The 8297-nt window shown below is 32.3% G+C and overlaps 1 pseudogene; it reads left to right on the top strand.

Annotated features, from left to right (window-relative positions):
• Window positions 1–235: 235 nt before the first annotated feature.
• On the top strand, window positions 236–947 carry LOC146931132 (uncharacterized; annotated as a pseudogene).
• Window positions 948–8297: the final 7350 nt, after the last annotated feature.

Raw genomic sequence — 8297 nt, 5'->3', positions numbered from 1 at the left:
ATCACTTTCATATTAATGTATCCAAACATAAAACAATTCTACTCAACTCACTTTTAGTCAAAATCAATTCAATCGAAATCAATTCTATCAAAATCAATTCTTGCCACCGCAAAACCAAACACACACTAAGAAGCCCAACCAACACACAACACTGTGCACGAGCCTCAGACACACTACACAATAACGCCACCCTCCACACAAGCTAATCTTATGATTCCTTCTTATAGCAGACAATATGGCTGGTTTTTTCCCAACCTTTATTCTCACGATCAATCACTGTTTTGCTACTCTCATTCTACACTCAATCACTTTTTTTGCTACTCTCATTACCACACTCAATCATTGTTTTGCTACTCTCGTTGTCACACTCAATCACTGTTTTGCTACTCTCGTTACCACACTCAATCGTTGTTTTGCTACTCTCATTGCCACTCTCAATCACTCTTTTGTTACTCTCATTACCACACTCAATCATTATTTTGTTAATCTCACTCTTATTTTGCATAATTGTTTCGCCAATCTTACACTTGCATTAAATCATTGGTTCGCCGCCCTTAAGGTTACATTGAATCACCGTGAATACTAATGTTGATAACGAGGATCAATTAGGTTGCATGATTGTCATCCTTTTTATTCAATATTGATTGGATGGGCCGTGAAGTTTACGATGGGAATCCTCAGGTGATAGATTTGTGGTACCACCCAGGAGCCCAAGCCGGATTATTGGGACTCGTGTTGAAATCAATTGTGTTTGCTTTGATGTCTTTCGCCGTCAAACCTTTAGGGCGTTACATTGGAGGTGCCAAGAGGTTGTGGGGAGATGACAATGTTGTTCTTGCTATTTGCCTCAGAATGACAATAATGATCACCAAAGTGGCGGAGTATGAACACCGTGCCAAAGTTGAACTATCAGGCCCATATGCCAACATGCCCTCTTCTGGCATTAGGGCGGCGACATTCTTTTTCTACGTCGTCGTTGACATCCCGCTTGTGGTATAACATTTTATGCATAAGTAACTTTTAATTGGTTTTAGAAACTATTTTCTTTTTATTATGTTTCGGTATAAATTTCAATTAGACTTCAATTTTTTAATGGCCACATATTGGGTATTATTAAAAAAAACATTTTCATTAAAAAAACCATTATATTTTTATTTGAAGATATGTTTTTTATCAGGTCACTATTAAATTATTATGTCACTTAATAATTTTTGTAAGAACAAAATATGATTCCACGTATTTAATTTTTTTTTGTATCCATATTATTTACAAATAAATCATAAACTAATAAACTTTTGTGAGCATCTGTGCAGATAAACTTCGGTGTCGCCTATACTTTGGCATCTATTTACTCCAACGCAACAAGGCCAAACAAGGTAAAAAAAAAAAAAAAAAAAACTTCTTTGGCTTGCTAAATTTATTTTTCAAAATGATACAAAAGCAAAAAAATAAAGAAATTTACTCCAACACAACAAGGCCAAACAAGGTAAAAAAAACAACTTCTTTGGCTTGCTAATTTTTTTTCTTCAAAATGATACAAAAGCAAAAAAATAAAGAAATTAAAAAGTCAAATTTATATCAAATATTTGTTTTTGTGGTCTATCTTTGCATAACTCGGTGTACCAATTCCTGAAAATTAGATCTTTAATTATATTTTTGGAGTAAGAATTCTTTAAAATAACTAATGATATCCAAAAATATTAGAAATGATCCCTAAATAAATTAAAAACAGATTAAGATAAAAATTAATGTTACTCATAATGATTTTTTTCTTTATACATAAGAACAAGAATTTCTACTTTTTTTTAAAGAATAAGAAATCAATTGAAACATATACAATAGAATGAATAATATAAACAATATTAATATGTAAACAATATAATATCAGTTTTCTAATTCTCTTGTACCATCCACTTTACATTTGTTTCATTTTTTTATTAATTCATAATATATAATTAATATGATTTGTAAAAAAAAATAATACAGTGCACATAGCTTTGCCCTACTAAAATTAATAATTAGTGTGTAGCTTTAGTTATTATTATAATTAGTATTTGGATATGTACGATGCACGAGAAGTTAATTATCTAAATGGTTAATATTTGTAAAATTGCAGCATCATATATAAAAATAAAATCACTAATTCATTATATCTTTGAATCAATTTTGACATAAAATACTCATCACACACGCACACACACGTACACACACCTAGCACGCACGCACGCGCAAGTGCGCGCACATAAATATAAGTTTGAACTCCATAATGCATCGAAAAAACAATTACGTATGTATATAATGCAGTAACAATTGATAGATTATTATGGATATGTCATGAAAAAAAATTATAAAAAAATTATATTATTTATTATGTTTATGAGTTATTGCTTCTAAAAGACAAAGAATCAAAACCTTATGTAACCAAAAAAAAAATCAAAACCTTAAATAATTTTGACTTCTTATTTTCATATCATATAGATTGTTGAAAGAAAATATTTAATTTCTTTTCTTGTTGATTTTATAATATTGTAATAAGACCATAAATACATTTTAATAAAAACAATCAAATATAGCTACTAATACTATAACCCTTTATTAAACAATGTTTTGCAACATTATGCGTGATTAAGCCATAAAAATAAAAACTAAATAAAAAAATTATGAAATTTGCAATAACTTTTTTGGACAAACATAACAACTTTATTATATAAGATAAGAGAAAAAAATCTTAAAAACAAATTGATTAGTTTTTAAGTAAAATTATGACTAACTGGTACCGAACAATTGTGAAAAGACAAACATAACAACTTTATTATATAAGATAAGAGAAAAAAATCTTAAAAACAAATTGATTAGTTTTTAAGTAAAATTATGACTAACTGGTACCGAACAATTGTGAAAAACATGATAGCTAGAGAGAGTGAGAGAGGCAGCGGCTATAGGGCTCACCTGCAGCCACTGCGGCATCAAAAGGTCGTATATTGAAGGTTGATGATTGTAGCGTGAATAAGGTAAGACTTGATTATATCATCCTTTTTAGCTCTAAATAGTTTCCTAAATGACATTAGAACTCTGCAACAATTTTGTTAACTCGAAAAATTAAAAACTTTGTATATATAAGATAAGATATAATTTTTTTTTTTAAGCTTAGCAAGGAAATTTGCATTAAACTTTTCTTCGCCAAAAAAAAGGTGCCTAAGACTTTTCTTTTTGAAAAAAAAAGTTGCCTAAGACTTAATAACTATTATATATAAGATTTGAGATCATTTTTTCAAAAAAAAAAATATTAGGAAGGAAATTTGCAACGAGACTTAAGAACTTTTATATATAAGATAAGATACCATTTTTTTGAAGAAAAAAAAAACATTAGGAAGAAATTTCACAACAATTTTTTTTGGCTCCAAAAAATTGTTTAAGAGTTTTATATATAAGATATCCGATCTGTGCGATATTTTCACACCTCTTTGTACTAGTCATTTAAGTATTAAAATTTTAAGTCATATCATTGTATTTCTCTACAATTTTTTTTAGTCAAAAGAAATATTAGATTAAATAAAAAGAACGAGATACAAAGACTGGGGGGACATTAGACCTGACCCAGGAATACAGGGATACAATGTTATGATCAAACCTAGAGATCAGCCTTAATCTATTATAGCATAAAAATTCACTAATCACGTGCGCAATCGAGTGAACCCGCATACGGGCGCGAAACCAAATTACAAAAAAATATGAAAAGTGAACGTCTGCAAAGAACAATTAAGGTTTAATTTCGGCGAATGGACCAGCCGCCAACACGATATCAAAATCCAAGTGCCAACAGCTCCCTGATCAAAGCAGCAAGCATAAAGCTTTTTCGAGCATGAAAAACCAATGTGTAGGCAGACAAGACGACTTGAATCCTGCAGATCTCAACAAATCTGGAAACATCAGAGAGTCGAAGAAGCCAAGCCACCAAACACCAAACAAACAGACACGTTAGAACTCAGATCGATGGATGAGTCCAATACGTTAGTAACCAAACCCTTGCGGGTTAACAGAACCAGACCCTTTCGGGTTTTTGAGTCACAAACACACAACCAATGTAAAATGAGTACAAGTCTAACTCGCCCAATCTCGTATCGAACAACAACATAAACACAAAAACAAACCGCCTTCGAGGCGAGCGAACAGAAAAAGAAAAGCAAATAAACGATCGGAGACGCCGGCAATCAAAAACACAACACAACCGGCGAGCAAAACACACCACCGGCAACAGAGTCACAAACCAAAAAACCACCACGAACATGAAACCATCGCCACCGTGAGATACGACTCAGATCCGGTTCAAAAACCCATGTACACAGATGCGACAGATCTTCAAGCAACCAAACCTTACGAGTCACCAAGCACGGCGGCGGCGAGAACACGACAGCGTTGGAGGAAGCTCCGAACCAAAACAGAGAAAAACGAAGATGACGGCGTCAACCGAACGGAGATGGTGATGTGGAGGTTAGAGATCTTGTCACACCACCACAATAAGAATCTACATCTTGCTGTAAGGGTTTGGATTTGGAGGAGGAAGAGTGAGGCGGTTTAGTTGGTGGTTTGCGATGGTTTGGTGTGTATCAGGAGAGAGAACAGAGAAAAAGGGGTGTTAATGATGTGACATAATTATATATCGTGAGAGAATAATAGAATCATCTCTCTTCTCTCTCTTTCTCTCTCCTTCTCTATTTCTCTTTAATATTATTCTTATTCCAAGAGTTTCATAACATATATATAATTTTGTGTTGTTTTCAGTTTTTTTTATTTAAATAAATGTTGTTTTCAGTTTACAATTTTAATTTGTATCGGTTTAAATATAAACTCACTTCAAAGTAGGAAAGTGTTTTCCACACCCTTCATACTAATGGGAAAAGTTCTTTAAAATTTTAACTCGTATGGTTTAAATATAAACTTACTTCAAAGTAGGAAAAATTCTTCTCATTGGCAATTTTTTCTCTTTCATGATATAATTTTTGGGGAAATAGTCACTTTGGTCCTTGAATGAGTGACGAGTAGTCATAATAGTCCCTCAATGTATCGAAATAGCAAAATAGTCCCTGATTGTGCACTTTGTTAGTCAAAATAGTCCTTGATATTAAAATATTTCGTTAATATTGTCATATTAGTCCTTCAATAGACTTACTTATTGTCATATTAGTCCTTATACGTACTTACGTATTGTCATTTTAATCCTTATATCAAAAGAGTTATTGTGAGTATTAAGGGGTTATTTAAGCTTTAGGGACTATTTTGACTAACAAAGTGGATAATCAGGGACTATTTTGGAATTTTGATACATTGAAGGACTATTGTGACTACTTGCTACACATTCAGGGACCAAAGTGACTATTACCCCTACAATTTTTAGTTGAAAATTGTTCATTAGGCCCTTTTGATTTGCTCTCCGGCAAATACCTACAACGGTAGTTAATTTTCGTTCGCTCACATACGACAGTTAATTGTTGTTGTCAAGAACGATAATTAACTCTCGTTTACAGATAAAAACTTATTGTGTGGAATTGGAATGCACAATCAAGCATAACGGTTCGTCTATACACACATGTCTGATACATAATTCAACATGCATTAATTTATTCAGACACATTTATCGTTTTTAATTAGACAACGCTACATTATAATTCAATAACATGAGACCAATTCAATCAACCTAAACATCAACAATACACTAACGATTGAGTTCACACTGCACTACATCAAATAACTTTTTTTGTGTTCACATTGCACCGACATTTTCTATGGTCCACGATGCACAAAACCTTTTATAAATTGGTGAATTTTAAACATTACACATGTTTTCTTTGACTGTAGTTATAGTCTATGAACATTTTATGATTATAAACAGTCTTGCATCCTTCAACATTTTAATTCATTCTTCACTTTTCATTTCTTCTACAAATTTCTTTCTTAAATTTAATCATGGGAGTGAGTTATGACACTATGGTCACTTTTGACCAATCATATTATCCCCATAATTGTTTTGAAGTTTATAAGAGAATAATACATTAGTCAACAAAGATTTTCGTGTCAATTGTTATGATTTATGAGTTTAGGTAGTTTTTGGATTATATAATTCATAAATCCCTAAAAAAATGTTTAGATAATATGATTCGAAGTTAAGTATTTTCGAAAATAAATAAGGTGTGTGAGAAGGATGGAAACGAAATAGTCTAATTTGTTGCCTGAACTAATGAATGTACATTTACATGGAAGTGACTATGCAAAGAGTTGGTTAACTAATCTATATTGGTCGTCGACGTCTACATGATAATTTGTTAGTTTTTATTTTATTTTATTTTAAGAATTGAATTACTATATTCAAAAGTGACAAGTGTGTGTCTCGTGAACTTAGTTTAATTGTTAGAAACAATGCATAATATATGTAAGGTCCAGGTTCAAACCCGACCACCAAAAAAAAGTGACAAAAGGGTAAATCGTTATTCTTACTTTATAAATGGCATGGTTGAATTCACAATATAATTAAAAACTTATAGAACCGTATTATTCTATATTAGATATTGATAACATGGCACTACAAAAAAAAAGATATTGATAACATGGAGTTGATCAATTAAAAGGGGTGAACCCACATTGTTAAAGGTGATGATGTAACCGAAGTGCAATGAATTTCACTGCCATGGTGGTGTACTGTTTATCGAAATTAAGCTGCATTTCCTTCACCTGATTCATGCATTGAGCCACCATCTCTTCATGAGTTTTCTCCGAACGGTTAGTGCGAGGAGGCATGGTTCAGAGATGAGAGCACCAAATGATAAGGCTCTATTCGAGTTAGAGCAAGTCCAAAAGGTTAAGGAAAAAATAAGATGCCACGAATTTGTTAGTAATTTTCGCTGCTCTTTCAATTGATAATAGATACATGGTATATATATATATATATAGTGAACTAAGTCATAACCGAAAATCTAATTTTTTGGATCAATCGTCAGGTGGTAAAAAAAAAAACTCCCTAGACTAACTCTTGATCTAGGAATATTATTCTGGATAAAAGAAGATGAAATCACAACAAAATTTTAACAATGAAATGGTGATGACCAGGAATTTTGTGACAGCAACAACATAAGATGCAATCCTTGAGCCAGCTTGGAGCATTCTTTGTGCGTTGGGGTCCTTGTGGTTTTGGCCTCCATTGGGTCCACTGCTACATTAGGCCGCATTTTAACGATTTAGTCCAAATAGTTCCTTAGTCCTGCATTATAGAGGTACTATGTTTTAATTTTTTCCCCATAGGCTTGGCTCATCAATGATAATCCCATGCGAGTTGTATATAACACTAAAATGTCGGTACTAGTACCTTCCCGTTCGAATTCAGATTTTGATTTGCCACGTTGTGAGAGTTTTTCTTCTTATGCTATACTTCGTTCATAATGAAATATAGATAAGGGTCATGTTAACTGGTGCCTTCGGGGCACTAGTTAAAGAAACTAAAAAAAAAGAATTTTAAAAATGAAAGCAACACTTTTTATGTTTTTGAAAAGTTGACAACACAAGTTTCAATGTAATACTTACCACATTTGACTCCTTAACCAGTGCCCCGGGAACACTGGTTAACATTACCCTATAAAAATCGTAGTTGATAAGTTGATGTATGTAAATTAAATTTTTAACCAAATAATTGAACTTTCAACTATTACTTTTACTTATATTTAGCGACGAGTACTAAAAAATACTTATTTAAAACAAAAACATTCACTTGAGAAGAAAGCAACGAGACGTAAGCTAGACTCCCGCGAACAATGAATTGCACATGATGAAGGTATTATAACTAGCTAGGAAAGGTTGGATTAATTAATAAAGAAAACGAAAACGATCGAGACACTAACCCAACTGGTACTTCTTTATGAAGGCCATATTCCCATCCAAACACGAAAGATGAAAATTTGAATTGAAATTTCGAATCCATGGAGCATATTTAACCACCCAATATGACCCTAGCTGCACGTGAGTCACTAGTAAATTAATTGGTATGGTTCAAAATAGAGGCGAGGGTAATATCTAACTTGGAGTCACATTCACAACACAAGCATCCTCAAATAAAGGACCACTAAAAAATAAAAAGGTTGCTTCGTGCATGTGTCATAAAGCAAACTACATCCACACAACGTGGAGTCTGCCAAAATTAACATCGATTCCTTTTCTTTTGTATTATGATGCACTTTCATAAGCTATAGAAAAGATGGTAAAAATAAAATAAAATTAGAATCCTTTAATCACGAAATTGGCAAAGATTAACG

Source organism: Medicago sativa, chromosome 4 (genome assembly GCF_051527215.1).
Source record: "Medicago sativa cultivar Bolivia chromosome 4, Bolivia_mono, whole genome shotgun sequence".
NCBI lineage: Eukaryota > Viridiplantae > Streptophyta > Magnoliopsida > Fabales > Fabaceae > Medicago > Medicago sativa.
The sequence above is the reverse complement of the archived record's forward strand: the minus strand, read 5'-3'. Positions and strand labels throughout refer to the sequence as shown.